At 38.0% G+C, this 22,576-nt stretch overlaps 2 pseudogenes; one reads left to right on the top strand and one right to left on the bottom strand.

Moving 5' to 3' along the window:
• The window catches only part of LOC125366960, a 101,541-nt pseudogene extending 86,660 nt beyond the window's left edge, over window positions 1-14,881 (bottom strand).
• A 6,917-nt stretch (window positions 14,882-21,798) lies between these two features.
• Window positions 21,799-22,576, top strand: part of LOC125366959 — a 36,583-nt pseudogene continuing 35,805 nt past the window's right edge.

Genomic DNA, 22,576 nt, shown 5'->3' with positions numbered 1-22,576 from the left:
CCAAAGCTGACTTTTGATCAGCGCATTTAGTAAACATGCTTCACTGGTAACACTGTCCTCATTGCTCTCTGGGTTTTTGGAAGCACTATCAAACAGGGATTCTCATTCCAATCCTTGCCTCTATCAGCAGCAAAAACAATCCTCTTAAACAGAATTAAATCATGTCCCTCCATTGCTCAGACCCTCAAGGCTCTTATCTATTCAGAATTAAAGGCAAATTCTTTCCCTGGCTTATAAAGCTACATGATCTAACCCAGTGTCTTATTCATCCCTAGTCTTCCATGCCCAATGATCTCTCCTCTACCCCCACTAACATGCCACCTACTCTCTAGATGTTGCCAACTCCTTTCTGTAGGTCACTGTTCAGATTTCACCTCCACATAAGCAAGTGCCAACATTCTTATTTTCATTTGTTAAATAAAATCGCTTTCTTTTAGATAGATAAAATAACTCTTACAAAATACATCACTTACAAATGAGTGGCATTAGTAATGGTGCATTCTACACGAAGTCAAGTTTTTAATTTGATGAAGACAACTATTAGAAACCTAGACAGACAACAGAAACACATGTCATTAGGAAAAGTTGGACAGAAAAAATGGATACCTTCACGGTGAATACAGGGTTGGAATGTAAGATGTTGAACTGCTAGTGGAGAGGTTTCAAACTGTGTCCCCAGTGGCCCTGAGCCTCTGCAAATTTCAGGACTGCCAAAGAATGCAAGGATGGGGAAGAAGTCAGGAGAATGGACTTGTGTGTAACAGTTTTGCTTTTCTAGATCCTGGAGCTCTGTCTTTAATTTTACTGAAAAAAAAATAGGATTGAGATTTTTTTCTTTTTTGTTAGTTGTTGGGCTTGAATTCAGGACCTGAGGAGCTATCCCTGAGCTATTTTGCTCAAGGCTAGTGCTCTACCACTTTGATCCACAGCATCACTTCCAGCTTTCTGGTGGTTAATTGGAGATAAAAATCTCATGGACTTTCCTGCCTGTACTGGCTTTGAACCACAATCCTCAGACCTCATCTTCCTAAGTAGCCAGGATTACAGGCATGAACCACCAGTGCCCGGCTAAGATTAAGATTTTTTTTTCTTAACATGGTCGCAATTGTTAAAATAAAGTTGGTACTAGGTCAGCCTGACTGCAATATTCTGCTTCTGTAAACGGCTTCCTTAACCCATTTGTGACTTGCTCTACCCCCTGCACTAATCCCCTGCCTCAGTGCTATGTGACCACCTGTTGTCAATTCCTGATATCGAGGCCAGTTCCCAATACCAAAGCCAAAATAGATAACTGAAAGGGTAAATAGCCAATATAAATAGGACAAGACTTGCTTGCTAAATGCCATCCAATCAAGTATCTGCCCCTGTTGTAATCACAATAAAAACCCTGCCTATCTGAGGGTCAAGACTCTCAATCCAGACCCGCTGTGTTGGAGACGGGTGGGAGTCCAGGCTCGAGCTTGCAATAAAGACTCTCATGCGTTTGCAAAAAAATAAATAGATAAAATAATTGATAACTATTGCTTCCCTATTGCATATCCCTTTGGAGGGATCAAGTGACAAATTAAAATTGGATGTCTATATTACCAAAAGGTATCTACAAATTCAATGCAATACCCACCAATATCCCAACATTATTCTTCAGTGAAATAGAAGAAGCAATTCAGAAACTCATATGGAACAACAAAAATCCCCAAATAGCAAAAACATTTCTAAGTAGAAAGAACAGTGGAGGAGGAATATCAATACCAAACTTTAAATTGTACTACAAAGCTATAGTAATAAAAACAAACAAACAAACAAGAACTTGGTACTGGCACAAGAACAGGGCTGAGGACCAATGGAACAGAATTGAAGACCCAAAAATGAACCCACAGACCTACAGCTAACTAATCTTGGACAAAGAAGCTAAAAATATAGATTGGAACAAAGACAGCCTCTTCAACAAATGGTGCTGGCAAAACTGGTCAACACCTGTAACAAACTAAAACTAGACCCCTACATATCACCTTTCACCAAGATCAACTCCAAATGGATCAAAGACCTGGAAATAAAATCAGACACCCTGAAAACTCTACAAGAAGAAATAGTAGAAACTTTAGGACTCCTTGGCACTGAAAGAAACTTCCTCAAGCAAGGCCCAGAAATCCAATAAATCAAAGAAAGGCTGGAAAGATGGGAATGTACCAAACTGCAGAGCTTCTGCAGGGCAAAGGATATAGCTCCCAAGATAAATAGAAAGCCCACAGATTGGGAAAAGATCTTCATCAGGCATAAAATGGACAAAGACCTGATATCTAAAATATACATAGAACTCAAAAAGTCAAATTCCTCCAAAACAAACAATCAAAGAACCAACAGCCCTCTCAACAAATGGGCTAAAGATCTAAAAAGAGACTTCTCTGAAGAGGGAATGAGAATGACCAAGAGTCACATGAAAAAGCGCTCTACATCACTGGCCATAAAAGCAGTGCAAATCAAAACAACATTGAGATTCCACCTCACCCTAGTAAGAATGTCTATTACCAGGAAATCTAATAATAACAAATGCTGGAGAGGATATGGCCAAAAGGCAACTCTATTACATTGTTGGTGGTAATGCAAACTTGTTCCACCCCTCTGGAAAGCAGTGTGGAGGTTCCTAAGAAGGCTAAACATAGAGGTCCCCTATGACCCAGCAGTCCTACTTTTGGGCGTCAACCCAAATGACTACAAGCAAGACCACACTAAAGCCACCAGCACAACTACGTTGATCACAGCACGACTTGTCATCACTAAAACATGGAACCAACCTAGATGCCCCTCAGTAGATGAGTTTATCGGGAAAATATGGTACATGTACACAATGGAATTCTATGCCTCCATAAGAAGGAATGACACTGCCCCATTTTTAAGGAAATGGAAGCACTTGGAAAAAATTATAGTAAGTGAACTGAGCCAGACCCCCCAAAAAACATAAACCCTATGGTGTCCCTCATAGGGAATAGCTAGCACATGAATAGGCTAGTCATGCTAGAAGACCAAAATACCCCAATAGCTACACCCATATGACCACATAAGAAGATGGCAAGTGAAATTTACTCCATGTTATGGAAACAAGAGTTATACTACTGATGTAATTATTCTCAACATGCCATGTGAACTCATAGTACTCTTTTTTTCTGTTTTTCCTTGTCTGTTTGTCTGAGTGGTTTGTTTAGTTTTGTTTCTCTTGTACTCTCTTTCTGTGGCTGTACCCTTGCCACCACTGTATGACATCAGAGTACACTGGATACTGTTTATATGGGTAATAGAACTGGGGAAGAGAGAGGGAATACCAAAATTGAGAGACAAAGAACAAAAAGACAAACCATTCAAAAAGCAACACTTACAAAACCATGTGGTGTACACCAACTGCACAATTTGGGGGGGGAGGGATAGAGGGAGGGGGGTAGTGACAGAGGAGGTAACAAGTAGAACAAGAAATGTACTCACTGCCTTTCATATGAATCTGTAACCCCTCTGTATCACACTTTCACAATAAAGAAAAAAATTAAATGGCTGTCTGATGTTTCTAACTTAAAACATTTAAATTGCTGAGAACCTAGGGTTACCTTGATGTGGAAAATGTTTTTCTTTTTTTTGTTGTTGTTGTTATTTTTGTTTTGCCAATCCTGGGCCTTAGACTCAGGGCCTGAGCACTAGCACTGTGCCTGGCTTCTTTTTGCTCAAGGCTAGCACCCTGCCACTTGAGCCACAGCGCCACTTCTGGACATTTTCTATATATGTGGTGCTGGAGAATCAAACCTAGGGCTTCACATATATGAAGCAAGCACTCTTGCCACTAGGCCATATTCTCAGCCCAGGAAAATGTTTTTAAGAAACTCAGAAGACCCAAAGAAACATAGATTCTATGGTTTCCCTCATCAGGAACAATTAGTACATGTCTAGGATAATCCTAGCAGAAGATCACAATAGCTCAATAGCTAAGTACAGATGAACATATAAGATGTTGCTAAGTGAAATGAACTCCAACTTATGGAAACAAGTGATTTATCACAGTTGTTGTTGGTTTCAACATACCATGTGAAAACATGCCTTTTTTCTTTGTCTTTCTTCCCGTGGTTTTACCTCTGATGTCACTATAACTGACTTTGCTACCCTGGATATTGTATATACATGTATTGGAACTAGGGCAGGGGAATATCAAAATGGAAAGACAAAGGATAAAAGACAAACCAATGCAACTGCAATACTTAGAAAACTATATGCTGTAAAGCAACTGCACAACTCATTGAAGGGGAGGGAAATGAGAGAGGGGCAGGCGGGGGGGATAAATGAGGGAAGAGGTAACAAGTTGGATAAGAAATATATGTACTGCTTTACATATGAAACTGTAACCCCTCTGTACATCACTTCGACAATTAATTAAGAAAAGAAACTCAGAAGACATTTTTCCTTTTTAAGTTTGCTTTTAAAAATAGTAATTCTGGCTGGGCACTGGTGGCTCATGCATATAATCCTAGCAACTCGGGCAGCTGAGATATGAGATCATAGTTCAAAGTGAGCCTAGACAAGAAAACCCATGAGACTTCTCTCCAAATTAACTACTGAAAATAATGCAGGAAGTGGAGATGTGGCTCAAGTAGTAGATCACTAGCCATGGGCACAAAAGCTCAGGGACAGTGCTCATGTATAGTACAAGCCCCAGGACAAACAAAAATAAGGAGTTCTGTAGAGTTAGTTTTTAGTGGAACATTTTTCTAAGTATCAATTCTTTGGAAGATCTTGGCACAACTATACACAAAAGAGTGAGCTAAGAATTTGCAAGCAAGAATTGCTTTGCAAGAATAAAAAAGGAAAAAAAAACAGGAGAGAAAGTAAGTTACTGGAAGTAAGTACAGCTCGCTTAAGAGAGGTTATTGAAGCAGAAGTGATAACACTTTGTCAGGAACTGAGATGCTTTCAGAAAAAGATGGGATCACATCTGGTAAAATTTGGAAACTCAGAAATGAGAAGTAGGGTACTCCCTACTTGGTTATTAGCTAAGCAGGCGACGTGGAAAATCAGGTGCTAGTAGGGAAATGATAGCCACCTAGTGTAGTGAGAGTAAGACTATGTTATATGTCAGTGGACAGTAAAAATGTGTGGAAAGAAATGGTGGATGGGATTTCATTGCAAAGACAAGGCAAGGGAAATTTTGAATCTAAGTATCTGATCTTACCTCTGCCACCTAAATAAAGATCCTGCAGTTCTGTGGCTGGACTTGTAAGATGACAAGGGGATGTTGAGTGGGAAAGAAAATGAGAAAGAATGTTGAAACTATTTTACAAAATAATGGAATGGCCAAAGATAGCAAGGAAGGGACGGGTGGAGACAGAAAGAAAAAACCTCAGCCTGAGGATGGGAAGGCTGGATCTGGAGCAGTGTGCAGAAAGGAATTATGGGGATAGGGAGAGACATCTGACATGAAGAGAAACTTGAGAATGTTTTGTTGCTGGGTGTATGGTAGAATTCATGTCTACCTTTCCCAAAGGACATAGGCAACAGCCTGTGTTCTAAAGGTATGCGGAGTCCCCTGGCTTCCCAAGGCTTTCTGTAGGTGGATCTGTGCTTCCTTCAGGATGTGCTGAGATGGGGCTCAAGGTAGGAAGTGAGAAGGCTCGTTTTATTCAGGTCTAGAGCTGGGGTCATGTAATTCAAGCTGGGTCTTTCCCTGTGGTGTCTCAGGTGGAGGGTAGTGGGGCTGTTGGTAATGTCAGTCAGAGTAAAGGGGAGAGAACAGAAGTCTTCACCTCACTTCCTTCACCTCTACACCCATCACATCCAGATCTGTTATACAGTGCTTTATGTAAGGAAAAAAAAACCTGACAATGACAAAAAAGAGGTGGGGGGATAAAACCACCATGATATAGAGTGAGCTGGCAATATATTGTTAATGTAAAGGAAGGCACAGAGAACTTAAATTACTTGGTGAAGATTGTATAGCTAGTATATGCAAATCTAGAACTAAGATCCACTTTTACTAAATTCTCCTACTTCCCACTGATCTGATTTTTTTTTCTCCCCAACCTACTAAGATAGTTTGAGCATGTCCATTCTTAGGGGTAGGAATAGCCTGTCCAGCCAGCAAAATCTGAGCTGAATGCCAGGACACTCTTGTGTCCTCTTCTTTCATATGTCTGATGCCACAAAGGTGCTCCTGTCTGCCTCTGGGAATGCAGGGGCTGAGAATCTGAAAAGGACTTTTGCCTCAAGAGTTTACGGACTGGGCATTTGGTTCTAAGTTTGTTGTTGGTGTTTCCTCTCTATCACACTCATAAGAAATATATGCCAGAAAGAATAAAGGTTAAAACATGACTCAAATCGTCCAGGTACTAGGAAAAAAACACAGGTAACAAATTTATAGCTTCAGAGTAACAAAGGTCTTTGAAAGCATGAAACAAACTCCCCAAGCTACAAAGAAAAGATTGATGGATCCAAGGACATTAAAAATAATCTTCAACACAGTGGAGGCAAAAACCCCACCCATAGAGAACTTGAAGGTAATCCAACAAATAGATGAAAGCTGTACAGATTGTACACAAGGGCCAATTTTATGTATATAGTTTCTATGAATCTGTAACCAACAGAAAAATGGAAATAAGAATGTAGAGAAATCATTAAAAAGGAAGCCCAAATGGATCTTTTATATTAAACACATTTCTAGCCTCTGTAAAGGTGATTGTTTATCATCTGAACTATGTAAATTCACAAGATACACCTCGTTCTGCAAAACCTGATACCATGATGTGTCTGAGTCACCTGCCTTCAGCTTCCAGCCTTCCTCCTTGGATATCTAACCTCAATTCTCCTCCTGGCTCCAATTTTCCAAATGCAAATGGGCTGACATCCCCATCTGAGCACTCCTTGTCAGGTACTAGACACTGAGTTCCTAACCTATGCCCAGAAGCCCACAAAAATAATTTAAACTGGCTACTCTAGACCTGCTTAACTTACCTCATCTCTTCCTGAGCTCAGGAAGCCCAGTAAATGCCTTTGTCCACAGGCCTTCCCTTCCTTTCCACCTCTTGATCTTCTCCAATACTTTGCTGTGTGCCATTCCCTACTCCACTCTTATGACAGACTGCGATATTCTTCTCAGAAACTGCATTTTTGTGACGCTTATCCCTGTATCTTCTTGGCTTCCTATACTTCAAATTTTGTCCAAATAAATTATATTTTAAGATAGTCAAACATACAGAAGCTGTCTTCACTCCACGTATTTTAAGATAAATATAAGTAAAGGCTATGATAAAAATGATAATGTTTTTCTATCCAAGTAACAAGTCAAAATGTTTGATAACACATTGCTTGTGTGAATAAAGAGACACTTATTCATGGTAGGAGTGTAAATTGTTACAGCTTACCCCATGGAAAATACCTCAGCAATAAAAATATACATACATACATACATAAATACATACATACATCTGTAATCCAGAAATTCCACTTCTGGTTACATATCCAAAAACCATTGGTTCCACCTGTAATCCTAGCTACTCAGGAGACTATGATCTGAGGATTGTGCTTCAAAGCCAGACCAGGCAGGAAAGTCCATGACATTCTTATCTCCACCTAACAGCTGGAAGGTAAGCTGTGGCAGAGCACTAGCCTTGGGCTAGTGCTTCTGCCTTGGGCAGAAATGCTCAGGGACAGTGCCCAGGTCCTGAGTTCAAACCCCAGGATCAGCATAAAACAAAACAAAACAGGATCTTGCAGAGATCCTATATACCCAAGTTCATAGCAGCATCATGCATAACAGCCAAATATGGAAGCAAGCCAAGCAGGCCACTGACAAATGAAGAGATAAGCAACATGTGATACAAATACAGAATTCTAAAAAATGATACCTGACGAATGCTACAACATAGACTAACCTAGATGGCATTATTATTCTCAGTGAAATAATAGTTACAAGAAGAGAAGGACTGTGGGAGTCTGTTTATAGGAGAGATCTGGAGCAATCACATTCATAGAAACAGAAAGTAGAGTGGTAGTGGCCAGGAGCTGGGGGAAAGGTAAAATGGGGACTTATTTAATGAGCACAGAGTTCTCAGTTTTGCATGTCACAAATTTCTGGAGTACTGGTTGTACAACAACATGAATATTTCAAGTACTAAACTACACTGAAATGGTTTAGGATCTTTTTTCTGGAGATATTTTTGTGGATGTGCTAGTTAGTATCTGGGCTTGAACTCTTGGCACTTTCACTCATGCCTGATATTCTACCATTTGAGCAATACTAACAGTTCAGTCTTTTGATGGCTAATTAGAGATACAAGCTTTCAGACCTTTCTAGATCCCAGCCCCCTGAGTAAGTAGCATTACAAATGTGAGCCACTGGAACCCAGATTAATTGTATTGGTTGTGCTTTATACAAAGTCTTTGAGCTTAGTGTTGTAATAAACAATGGTCTTTATTGTATTCAGAGTTACATTTCATTGGATATGTGTTCAGGAAGTGTAAAGCAAGATCCTATGGACACTACACTTAGTAGTGATACTGATTTCGGGAGTGGCTGAAGTAATGTACATTCTCACATATAACACATAAGGGTTCATTTTAAGTTTTGTATTGAAATAATGTTTATTTTTAAAGTCAATTTATAAAATATTAAAATTATGTTTAAATGTGTGAGTATCAGGTAGACAATGTCAAGAGCAAAGTGTGCTAATGTAAGAAACAGAAGACTGGGTTTCCTTCCTGTTTTCACTTAGATAAGCCAGGGAAAGTCTCAATTTTCCAGCACTTATAGAATGGAAATAATAGTATCTCAAAGATTCTTCTTCTATATAGATCATTAGAAAAAAAAATAAATTACATACTTAAAACTAACCTGTAAGTTTTCATCTTTGCAACCAATTACTTGATTAATTTTGGTACAAGTAAACAGAATTACTTGAAAAATACTTTACATTTCATTAGGGATTATGTCAAGAAACTTACCAGCAACCCTATAGACTGTCTGACTTTGAAAATGAATAAAGCATTAGGAGCATCAAAAATCACCAATATTTTCAGTAATGAATTTTTAAAAATCCAAATTTGTTAATTTAATAACAGCCTTAAGAGGACCAAATGTAAAAAAAAATGATCACTTGAATATATGACCATCCAATGAAAGAAATAATGACAAAAGTATGGAACCAGGTAAACAAAGGCAGCATTGTATTATAAATACATAGTGGCAGAGTGTGCTATTTAATACATATGATTGGCAAGTTGCAGTCTTTTCAGAAAGTGACTTGAAACATAACAAGACCAAATTGTGTTACACTTCAAGCCAGGGACTCTGTTGGCACACATTCCTATCAGACTGATCAGACTGAGTTCTATCAATCTAATTCTAATGCTACAAGTTAGCTACTTTTCCAAATTAAAATTCCAATATCAATTTAGATTATCTTCCTATTCCTCCATCTACTTGTACACCTAAGTTCAGAATTTTGTATTTACTGCCTCTCCTAACTGTATTTATTTTTTTTCTCATTGCTACTTCCTTAGTTCCTTAACCAAAGTCAAGAAATATTTACAGGAGAGAATACAGGAGGAGACTTAGGTTTAGGGGATAGTGAAGTTTGTACTGAGCGTGTTTACTTTGAGCCATCTTGGAGACTGATTATATTCCAAGGATGTGCATGAATGGGTGTGGACAAAGTTCATGATAGGAAAACACAAATATACTGGAATCCTTAGATATGGGTGAGATACTCCCTTCTAAATGCCTTTTCAAATTACATCATCCAACAGTGACAGAACCTTCCTTTTAATGTTAAAAGTATTTGCACATTCTAGGTCCACAACTGTATGTTGACCTTTGTTGGTGTTTAGTATTTCAAGCGTCTTGTTCTTAACACTTCTAAAGAGTGTTTTACATGCTTTATGTCTATGGCTCTTATCTAACCCAGCACACAGAAAATATTCAAAAGAAAGGAGTTGGGCAGGGCTTGGTGATTCACATCTATAATCTTATCTCCTGAGGTCTGAGGACTGTGGTTCAAAAGCAGCTGGGGAGGAGCTGGGGATATGGCCTAGTGGCAAGAGAGCTTGCCTTGTATACATGAGGCCGTGGGTTCGATTCCCCAGCACCACATATACAGAAAACGGCCAGAAGTGGCACTGTGGCTCAAGTGGCAGAGTGCTAGCCTTGAGCAAAAAGGAAGCCAGGGACAGTGCTCAGGCCCTGAGTCCAAGGCCCAGGACTGGCAAAAAAAAAAAAAAAAAAAAAAAAAAAAAAAAAAAAAAAAAAGCAGCTGGGGAAAGAAAGTCTGTGGGACTCTTCAGTAAATTTTTTTTTTAAAAAGCCAGAAGCAGAACTGTGGCTCAAGTGGTAGAGTGCAAGCCTTGAACAAAAGAAGCTAAGGGACGGCACCTAGACCCTGAGTTCAAGCCGCAGGACTCACACTAAAAGAGGAGGGGAGTTGGTGAATAAATTTAATTCCAGTAGCCTTAATAATGACAATAGACATCTTCTATTATAGTGCTGGCATTTAAAGGGTGTGGTAGAATTCCTATTAAAAGGAGTAAGATTTATCCACTGTTGATCTTCACAAAATTCTGAACATCTCAATTCTTACCAAATCTGACATGCAACTAAAACTTCAACACAAACGTGGATACTTATTACATATTTTTAAAGATGCACAAGAATTCACACATTTATATATAACCTGGTTTAATGAAGATCATTTTATCAACAACTAATATCTTTTCATCTTAAAAGAAATTAGTATCTATTAAGCAGCATGCCTTTACAAAATTTTACATTTTTTCCTGGCTCATATGTACTTCATTTGTGATTTTCTCCGATGGTTACACTTCTCTCATGTCTCCCAAGTGTGCCAGTGCTTCCTTGTCTCTATCTCTTGGTTGTTAGGTCAAAGACCTAACTATTGGCACAATAACTATTAAGAACATTAAGAGAGGGAAGGAGTTAGTTGGCTCTTGGTGAAAAGCAAAGAGCCAAAAAGCTAGAAAAAAAATCTAATGCTCTGATTTTGACTATGGCATTAATACAATAATGATTTTATGTCTTCAAAATCTTAGTGTTCAACATGTGACCCACTGACACTGGGTAAACAGAGGTCACATTGAAGAATCATTGCTATTTTATAATGCCATTTACATAAAAATATATAGAAGTAGAGATCCTAACTTGGAAACATTCCATGAAATCTAAAAACTAAAGCAATCCTGTATATGTTTCAGCATCTAAAATAAGGGTATGTTGAGGGTATGTTGGTACGGTCTCTTGGGAGAAATCATTTGAGGGTATTTATTAAGGCTGAATATAAACCAAGATTATCACACCAAAACCTCAATGTTAGGTGTATACCCATGATAAATGAGCTCATAAGCACAAAGCAGGTGCAATGATAGTAATCAGTGAGAAATAAAGAAACTACTGTCTCATACAATATTCATGATTCTCACAAATATGATGAGCCAAAGAAGCCAGACCAAAAACAACCTATCTCATTTAGTTTAAGAAAAGGCAGACTAACATGTAGTAATGTGACTAAGCAGATTTTGGAATAATCATAATCTTACAGCATGTATTTTAATATATACCAGTTTCTTTAGGCATATGAATCTATTACTTCTAAGCTTGGAGATCTCCTGATAAGAGAAATAACAGAAACAGAAGATATTGATTTTAAAACTGTAAAATACAGTTTGGGTTCAAAAGCAGAGAGCTAGGAGAGGTGTAGTGCACACACTGGAAAACAGCATTCTATCTATCCATTCTGTACAAGACAGGAGAGCAGGCCAGTTGTGCAACTAATATTTAATAACGGTGACTTCTTTCAAGGCGAGCACTTTACCACTAGGCCATATTCCCATGCAGAGTCTTGTTCTTTCGATGTGATGTCAACCATCTGGACCTTTGGCATTGGATTCTTGACCAGCTTCTTTAAGTTTCTATCTAAACCCTGTTATCTCACAGATAAGAGGAGCTCTTATCCAGAAAACTGAAGGAGGACAACTTTACATAAAAGTGGTTAAAAACTTTAAGGTCCCCATAAGTATCCCTGATCAAGTATGACTTCATGGTTTTAAACTGATGTATGTATATGTGTGTGTATATATATCTGAAGATACAAATATTCCCATATCTGTTATTCACTCTGTCCACTGAAACAGCCTCAACCAACAAAATGGCAGTAGCAATGATCACATCCAGCACTGACATATTAGTTTCCAAATACCATTTATCATAAGGTACTATGATCCTACCAGAAAAAGGTTGATTGCAGACTAGCAGTAGGAAAATAAATAATGAGCCTGGAACATAACATTCTTATATCAGAAAGGAAGAAGTATTCAAGAATCATTCATGGCAACAAAAGGTTAAGGGGACTAACAAAAGTCATGTAAGCTGGTCAAATTTGGGAGAGTGAATTAACAAATAATAGTGCAATCATAAGTTATAGCCCAGTGAGCAAAAATAAGAACTCATAAATCCACACTAATAAACATAAAAATGAATAAATCAGAAGGAGAAGTAAGTTAATCATTACAGTAGGATGGCCTCTAATAAAATTGTAGAAGGAGCCCAACACAGTGGCACATGTCCATACTCCCAGGTCTAGAGAAACTGAGGCAAGAGAATCATGTGAATCCAGGGCCACCAAAAAAAGAATTGTGGGGGCTGGGGATATAGCCTAGTGGCAAGAGCACTTGCCTCGTATACATGAAGCCCTGGGTTCGATTCCCCAGCAACACATATACAGAAAATGGCCAGAAGTGGCGCTGTGACTCAAGTGGCAGAGTGCTAACCTTGAGCAAAAAGAAGCCAGGGACAGTGCTCAGGTCCTGAGCCCAAGGCCCACGACTGGCAAAAAAAAAAAAAAAAAAAAAAAAAAGAAGTGTGCATATGTGTGTTCGTGTGTATGTTTGTGTGTGTGTATGTGTGCATGTGTGAGTGAGATTAGTAAATGGCTATTTGTCTACCATCATGAGTTATGGATTTGGGCAAGAATCAGCAACAAATGTAAACACAGATAAAATATTTAAAACAAGAAATACCCACACAGATTCTTGAGGATTTCCCCATCAGCTACTTATGAATTTCAAACAAAAAATGATTTAAGAAATAGAGGAGAGCCAGGCATTTGTGGCTTGCGCCTATAATCCTAGCTACTCTGGAGGCTGAGCTCTAAGGATTACAGTTCAAAGCCTGCCCTGGCAGGAAACTGTGAGACTCTTACCTCCAATCAACCATCAGAAAACTGGAAGTGGCACTGTGGCTCAAAGAAGTAGAGTACTAGCTGTGAGCAGAAAAACTCAGGAACAGCACCCAGGCCCTGAGTTCAAACCCCACAACCAACAATCAAGTAATTAAGGTTATTCTAGTATTGGAATGTCAATATCATGTGCTTCTACTATGAGATCATTGAGAAAAATACAACAGTATTCAAACTTGCATAAATTTTCTCTTTACTCAACTAAAATTATGGGTATAGTGAGAAAAATCAGACACACTCAATTGAATCTAATCATTTTATTTTATGAATCAATCCTATGGGCCAATCGTATTTGATGCACCGACCTACAAAGTAACTACCCTATATCTGTCTTCAGGAAAGGAGACTGAAGAGAATTTATTAAATGCAAGTATAAAATCTGAGCATATTACTGAGACAAGCACCTAGATCTGATAAAGGCCTGTAGGTTAGTTAATGGTATTATAGAAATGCTAATTTCCTGATAGAATAATGCTGTTGTTATGTAAAAGAATGAACTTATTTCTAGGAATGATGATACGTTATTTATAAATGGCAGGAGGAAGGGGTGAGCAAGAAGACAGAGAAAAGGATTAAGTTAATATGGTAGGACAAGTAGCATCTGGGAAATCGGGGTAAAGGGCCATGTGAATATTTTCTATTCTTGCAACTTTCTATATGTCTGACATTAGATCAAATTAAGAGAAAGGGAAAAACTATTTAAAAAGGAAGCAATTTCACACATTAGATTTCCCAGCATCCTTGAAACACTATTATTTTAAAAATTACTTTTTTATTTCATTCTTTTCCAGTTTGATTCCATTTGATTCTGTTATTGCTTTAAGAATATTTTAGCTTATTTTTTATTTTGACTATCAAATGTCTTTAAAATGGACTATGTACATTAAGCATTATGTACATTAAGTTTAATGATCTAGAATTTAGAAGACTACTAAGCCCTTTCCTAAAGGACAGCTCTCAAGCATGAGAAATAAGGCAGTCCATTTTTCTTTTTTTTTTTTTTAACTCACTCTCCTCATACAGAGATATTTCACTTTGCAGCTTATAAATCAAGAATATTTATCATATACTTCCTTTGCTTCTTCTTGAGTAGCAAGTAGTAGATTTCAGTGTTTCATGGCAGAAACTGTAATTAATTATATAAATGTATATTCTTTCACTACATGAAGAGTATTAATCTTGATATTATGTAAACAAATGCAGTATATACAAAATCAAGAAAATTATTTTCAGAATTACACAATAAGTGCTTAGAAGCAAACGCCACCTTTGTGTTAAATGCAACAGAGAAGTTTGGTAATTATACTGTCTTCATATGATTTTTGTTGTTGTTGTGTTTGACTGGGGTTTGAACTCAGGCTTTGTGCTAGTCAGCTAAGTTAGTTTAGCTAGTTAGCTAAAATTTTAACCAGATAATGATTCAGGTTTTACTATAGTAATAAAATGAAAACAACAAAAATACCTCGTTCAGAAAGATGAATGCTGCAGTTTCAATTAAATCAACCTTCCGCTCATCACTGAAGTTTGTCGTGGGCATGATGGCGTAAGGGAGCTCCTCTTGAGTCCTTTCCATCTTCCTCTTCCTTTGCTGTGACTGTGGTATCTTCTTCCATTTTCCACAACTCTAAATAGAAATTACTGTTTAGTGGTATCTTCATTTCTAAGTAAAATTAATGGACAATATTATAAGTAAGCAAAAATTCAACAGGAGTAAGCTGCACCTTACTGTAGGTCAGGAAAGCTGGCTATAATCTCCTACTATAACAGATTGCTGGGTCGGTGAGTTGGCCTCCCTCCTTCCTAGCCTCCCTCCCAACTGTCTGTCTGCCCCTCCCCCTCCCTCATCCTCATTCCCAACTGTCTATCCCTCCCTCTTCCTCATTCTCCTTCCCAACAGTCTGCCTGCCCCTCCCCTCCCTCTTCCCCTCCTCCCTCCTACCTAGCAAATAATATACACAATAGAACGAATGTGTTTATTTTTCTGCCCAGCAAAACATTTCCTCTCTGTCTGTCTGTCTGCTTCCCTCCAGAGGCTGCTTCCCTCCAGAGGTTCCATCCTTCCTTCTGTCTCTGTCTCTCTCTCTCTGTCTGTCTCTGCTTTTTTTCTCTGTCTTTGTCTCTGTCTCTGTCTCTGTCTCTCTCTCTCCCCCTCACCTCCCAGGCTTAAACTGTTCTGCAATGCTGTTCCTGAGCTTTTTTGCTCAAGGCTGTCCCTCTTTTACTTGAACCATAGCTCTACTTCTGGATTTTCCGTGGTTAATTAGAGGTAAGAGACTCATGGGCTTTCTTGCTCAGGCTGGTTTTGAACTGTGGCCCTCAGATCTCAGTCTCCTGAGTATTAGAATTACTGATGTCAGCCACTAGTACCCAGCCTACTTTTCCTATTCTAAAGTCCAAAAATATTGCAGTTGCAAATAATATCTTTAATTTTTCAAACTAGAAATGTTAGTAAAGCTGGGCATGGCAGCCCAATCCTGTAATACTAGCATTTAGGGAGCTGAGGTAGGAGAATCATGAGTTCAAGGGTAGCATGAGGTCCAAAATGAGTCCCTGTATCAAAACCTTAAAACAAAAGAGAGAGAGAAAAGAAAAACAAAGGCTGACGCTGAACCAGTAAAGTAACAATAATTCACTCAACGTATTAAGTTGTCCAAAACTGAGCTCCTAGAGGAGGGAAACTGAAGTTCTTCTGTTATTAGTGTGGACAAATGTGATTGCCAACTTTGAACATTTTTCTGCCTCAAATTATATTGACAGGCTAGCTACTTCACTTGTCAGGCCCTAATACAAAAATGTGGGATTCTTTGCTCAAAACTCTTTGTACTATAAAACTTACCAAAATGTAAATATTTTATTTACTTAGGAAGTATAAAAAAGGGTACTAGCAATAAATGAAAATACAAACTTCCAAATTGCAAGAAAATATGCTGATGTCATATGTTATACGATAAAACAAAAATAATAATATCTTGATTGATCATAATATTTTTTATGGCTTTTCTGCAAATTCACTTAAATTTATACTTTTTGCAACTTCATTTTCAATTGAGACAACTCAAAGTAATGTCAGTTGCTTTTAGAAAAATACAAGATCCCAAATCATTTTGGCAGGTTTTAAATATTTTTTGAGATGAATGTTTTCTGCAGATGCATACAGCATCTGGTTAAGAGTAGTCACAATTTAGACAGATTTCCGACAAATCACGTCAAAATACATAAAATCTAGAGATCTTGAGTTTTAGAGAGTAGTTTTTCTAAGACGTTTAACTTTACAAAGTCAATTTCATTTATGAGCTTTGTTTCTTTTTCAAAAAAAATAATTTTGATGGTCCTGGGATCTGAACTCAAGAGTCCAGTGCTTTCTAGGGTGTTCTAACACTTGAGCTGCACTCTCAGTCCTTTTTTGCTCTTTTTTTTTCAGGTAGCATCTTGCTTTTTGCCAAGTCTGCTCTCAGAGGACAATGATCCTACTATCTACACTTTCTACACAGTTGTGAGCTTCTGAGCTTAATTTTAAATGTAAATTCATCAGACATTCATTTTGACATTATCTGTGAATCTGTGTAAGTTATGGAGGCTTACAAGAGATTCTAAAAGTGACTTGATTGTTACTGGTGGCCAATCTGCTCCAGAACACATGCTGATGCCTTCTATTGCTGACTTCTATTACAAAGGGAACATAAAATTTAAAAATGTTCTTTCTTGTTAATTATTGGTTTCCTTAAAGGTTCATATGAAAAGTGTTCTTTATTCTCAAATGCAATGGTCCTTAAATAAGTGCAGTGGGAATTTGGTTTGCAACATTATAGATTTTTAGAGCTGGGGGTATTAAACTATGAAGTAACTTTCTGGTGTACTTAGTTGCAACTTCTACTTGCATTGATTTTGTGATAATTTACTAAGTTTGCAAACTAAAACTCTACATTCATGCCAGTAATTCTTGTTCTTAGCAGATACCATATGGACAAATTGAATTTGAAGCTTGACCCTCCAGATCTCAACCTCCTGAGTAACTAAGTAAAGTTATAGAGGCATGAGCACGAGCACCTAACTATTTTTAACTATGAAAGAACTATCATACATACACACACACACACACACACACACACACACACACACGTTTAAAAGAATAATATAGGTGTCTATCAACAATTTTCAATAAATATCAATTCATGAATAATTTTGTTTTTTCTTTAATCCTTCCAATCTCCATTGTCCAGATAGGGTTGAATCAAAACCTAGAAACTCACACTTAATATATACTGAAGAATTTCATAGTACTATGCACAGACAGAACTCATTCCTTTTCATAGCTACATATTCCTTTGTGCTTATGTATGTATGTATGTGTTACTTGAACAACTTATAAATGGATAGAATGTTTCCAGCTTCCTGCTATCATAAAAATGTTATGAAATGTAGCATATATATGATATATATCAATCATACACACACACACACACACACACACACACACACACATATATATATATATATATATATATATATATATATATATCCCCTGAAATCTTTATAACCAAGATAGGATTAACTTTGAAAACTTGGGTTAAGTTGGAGGCAATTTTCTCAAAGCAATGTACCTTTGCAAATGGTACCTTCCCTTTCCAGGCAAAAATTAAAAGCCTATCTGAAAAATAACCTAAAAGCAAAATGGGATGGAGACATGATTCGGGTGGAATATCTTTTGCTTAGTAGGCACAAAAACCTGAGTCCAGTAACAATGGAAGAAAGAGAGAGAGAGAGGGAGGAGAGTAGGTGGGTGGGAGGGAGGGATGGTGGGCAGTGTGAGTTGTAAAGTAAGAAAACACAACAAAGTAAAATACAAAAGTCTTATGAATGTTAAAACCTTAAATACTAAATAATCTTATTAAATAATTGGAAGGAAAAGATTTACAAGATAGCAAAGCTTACTGGGTTAAGCAACCAACATATGAGGATGCTTAAGACAAGATTCCCAAACCTGTACTTAAAATTATTATATGGCAGGCAGTATGTTTAATTGACAGCTACAAATAATCTAGTGACATAAAGTATGTTGTTGGGAGACAGTGATATAAACAAGAGAATGTTTATAAAAAACCTTAAATTCTTTGTATGGAGAGAGCTAGAGGGCTGTCAGGTGTGGCAACTCTAGAGACTCCTAGAGCCAGAATACCTAAGTCAATTAAGCAAATATTTTCCAATCCTTTTAATAAAGACCAAAAATGTTCAAGGATGCACATAACTTAATATCTTCAAAGGGAGTAAAGCAAGGAAGGGACATACTGGCTCTGACCTTTTCTTCATACAAGGAAAGGAAAAATAAGACCAGATGAAAACACTGTCCTCTGAAAGGTCAATAAGGCAGTTTGTGTTGGTTTTGGTGCCACTGGGGCTTGACCTCAGCAGGGACTGGAGCTTGCTAGGCAACATCTCTATCATGGAATCACACCTGTAACTTTCTCTTTGTCTTAGATCATTTCCTGTTTTTACCTATGCCAAGTTGGGTCATGGCCCTCCTCCTCACGCTTTCTGCATAGGTGGCACTACAGGTATATGCCATCACATCCAGCCTCTTTATGTATATGAGAATGATTCTCTCTAATTTTTATTTTTGGCTAGCTTTGAACCATGACCCTCCATGTCTCTGACTCCTGAGTAACTTAGATTAAAGGTATATTCTAACTGAGCACTGGTGGTTCATATCTGTAATCCTAGCTATTCAGGAGGCTGAGATCTGAGGATCGAGATTCAAAGCCAGCCCAGGCACGAAAATCTTTGAGACCCTCGCCTCCAATAAACCACCAGAAAACCAAAAGTGGTGCTGTGCCTCAAGTGGTGTGTGCTGCTAACCTTGAGCTGAAGATCTCAAGGACAGCGTCCAGGCCCAGAGTTCAAGCCCCATGACCAAATAATTAATTAATTAATTAATTAATTAAATGTTTATTAACCATACTCACCTAGGTAAGACTTTAAAAGCCACTTGTAGCTAAGACTTTTATCTGTTGGTATTGGGAACCACTTTTTTTGATGAACAGTTATTTGTGTTGTGAAGATACCTGTGACAGAGGGAAGAATAGTTCAGAACTTGAAGGCTAGGAGTCAGTTAGAATGCTATGGGTAGGAGAATCCATAGAAGGTAAAAGCAGGTATGGACTCTGACTTCAAGGGGCTCATACAGTGGTGGCAAAAAGAAATTAATCAAAGAATCACAGATATAAAATTTCAAAAGCTATGAATGAAATAAATAGGTGCCATGAAAGTCTGGACTATGGAAGAAGGGTGGCCATGCATTGCACAATTCCATGGGGTGGGGCATAGCAAATACTGCAGGGGAGCAATATTTGAAGGATGAGTCTGAAGGATGAGAAACTGAGCCAAAGCTTTGTTGTGGGAGTCTGAAAAGAACACAGAAGCAGAGGACAGACACAGAGCTTTTGACACACAGAGCTTTTTCTGACACACAAAAGCTTCAGTCCTATCTTAAAAGAGCCCTCTGTTGTTTACATCTTACTTAGAAAAACCAAAATAGGAAAGCTTCACAAAGAATAATTAAGCAATACACATTCAGGGTATTCTTTATTTTGTAAGATAGATACCACTTCCTCTTCTTAAAAACTAAACAGAGATACTTATTATGTCATTTTGGTTTTGTATTGTTAAGGAAATTTGCTTAAGGGTGTAGGAATCAAGCTTGCATATGTGCAAACACACAGACGTACAGAATAAGTAACACTTGCTCTGGTGAATGAGGCAACGACACAAACAGTATGATTTTCTGATGGTAAGATGGCAATGCTCCAAGAAAGACATTGAAAGGAACCATATTGACTTTCAATATTACTGGTCACTAGACATCCGTAAGTTTTGCTCATTATTGGAATAACAGTCTCTTCTGGACACACATATAACCCTATTGTTCTTCTTTGTAACTAAGTTCTCCTAACTGCCCTGCACACAATATCACTCTTTTCTCAGGAGTCCACTATTGTACAAACTTCATAGTGGATTGTTCATACTATCCTGTAGCCAAAGGTCTTGGAGGGAGGGAGAACTCTACAATACCTCATTCAAATATTTTTGCTTCCATTTCATACTATAGAGATTATATAGATAGCATATAAATATAATATGAAATGGAAGCAAAAATATTTGAGATATATATTTACATCAAAATAAGATTATAAGGGGAAAACTGGGAGAGAATGAGGAAGGGGGTGACACTGTTCAAAAGGAAATGTACTCATTACCTGAATCATTTAATTGTAACCCCCTTTGTACATCACCTTTACAATAAAAATTGTTTTAAAAAGATTGGAAACCTTGTGTATAAAGATTTATGGCATGCCTCTCAATCCTGTCAGTATATGCCTGTGATCATAAGCATGTTTCCTTTGAAGATAACATTAAAAGTCTCCATTGGAGGCCCCTCTGAAGAGGACTCTGGTCCACAAGATGACAAGCTCAGAATTCTCAGCAGCCAATCTGAAACAAGGCACCCTGAGATTCCTTTAATGAACAACAGTAATATCAGATGCTGCCAACGTGGAAGTGCTAAACACAACAGATCAAACTTAGTTATTCAATGACTCAACAACCTAACCACCGCTTCTTTGTCCCCCCTCATATATGTTTATATTTACACACATATATACATACATATATACACATATTTCCTCTCAAAAAGAGAATTGTGCAAATTGTGCAAATTGTGAGAATTGTTCCATTCTCATGACCATACACGTACAAGAAAATGCTTTGACTAAGTATGCAGAGATAAAATCCTCAAAATTGAAGGGTTCAGGAAATAAGGTCCTCCCCATGATGGAAGGATGCCAAGAGCTCTAGGGTTTCTCTCTCCTCCCACACTATTCTCTTGTCTATTTTTTCTCCCACTTCCACTATCCTCAACCCCCAGATCCAAGAAGAGCTCCTCACTTTCTCTTCAAAATTGTTCATGTATTTCCTCATTCCTCTTTGAAATAGACATTGCCAAAATGAGCTCTATACTACCATTTCTGAGTGGGGAGAACACATGGGGTAGAGAAATACCACACAGGGGGAAAAAATGTCATATACACAGAAATTCCCACTTGGTGACCCTTGTCATCATGAATGCACCTCTGCCCAGTGGTCACCCTGGATCCAGTATCAATAGCATTTCTGTAGCTTTTTATAAACAAAGATTTCCCTTATAATTTCCCTCATCTTAAAAATCACCATAAACCACAATAATTATTCCCATTTTGCAGACAGGGAAGTTGAAAGGCAGAGAATGATACTACATTACAACTCCATGGTGTTAGCAAAGCCCTTTCAGCTTTGCTTCCAGTAATAGCAGTTTCATTTCCACAGTATCAGGAAAGAACTCTTAACAAAGAGCAGGCCAAGACAATGAAAATCAATTAGCAACTGAGCAGTGAGTAGGAGGCAGTTCACTAGGTGGTAAGACTGAGCAGGGGGAAACAATGGGCCACAGAACTTGTTGCTGTAGTTACAAACTCAAAGAAAGCCTGCACATGTACACAGCATGGCAACAAACACAGGCTGTCTATCAGCAACCATTTGCGGTAATTCCACAAGTCCTGTCAGACTTTAGAAATTTAGAGTGCCTAAGAGGCCCTATGAGTTCCCTTAATTCTTTCCAAATCATTTAGTAGTGAGCAGAGACTAAGAGTCTCAGATCCTGTAGGAGGTTAGGGATGCCCGAATAGATCTCAAGATGACAGTTTTCCAGCAGGTCTGTGAAGCAGATTTTCTCTATGTCTGACTACAATTTAGAATCTGCGTACTGCAGGCTAACCCTCAGGCTTGCTATGAAATTCCAGATGCTAAATTTCACTGCCCCTTGCTTAACAAAAACAAAGACAACAGAAAAAATCTGGGTGCTGGTGTCTCATGTCTGTAATCCTAGCTACTCAGGAAGCTGAGATCTAAGGATAGATTTTCAAAACCAGCCCAGGAAGGAGAATCTGTGGGACTCTTATCTCCAATAAATTATTAAAAAACACACACAAAAAAAACAACCAGCTGGAGTTGAATTGTGGTTCAAGTGATAGAGCGCTAGACTTGATTTAGGACGGTGTCCAGGCCCTGAATTCATGCCCCAGGATCAGCAACAAAGAATTTTAAAAGCTCTAATTCAGCCAGGTGCTGGTAGCTCATGCCTGTAATCCTTAGGAGGCTAAGATCTGATGATCATGCTTTGAAGCCAGCCCTGGCAGGAATACAAAAGACAAATTCAATCAATAAATAGAGAAATCTTTTAAAAAATCAAATTAAGATGTTGGAAATGAAGAGCTTAATAT

The sequence above is a fragment of the Perognathus longimembris genome, chromosome 18 (assembly GCF_023159225.1).
Source record: "Perognathus longimembris pacificus isolate PPM17 chromosome 18, ASM2315922v1, whole genome shotgun sequence".
Taxonomy (NCBI): Eukaryota; Metazoa; Chordata; class Mammalia; order Rodentia; family Heteromyidae; genus Perognathus; species Perognathus longimembris.
The sequence above is the reverse complement of the archived record's forward strand: the minus strand, read 5'-3'. Positions and strand labels throughout refer to the sequence as shown.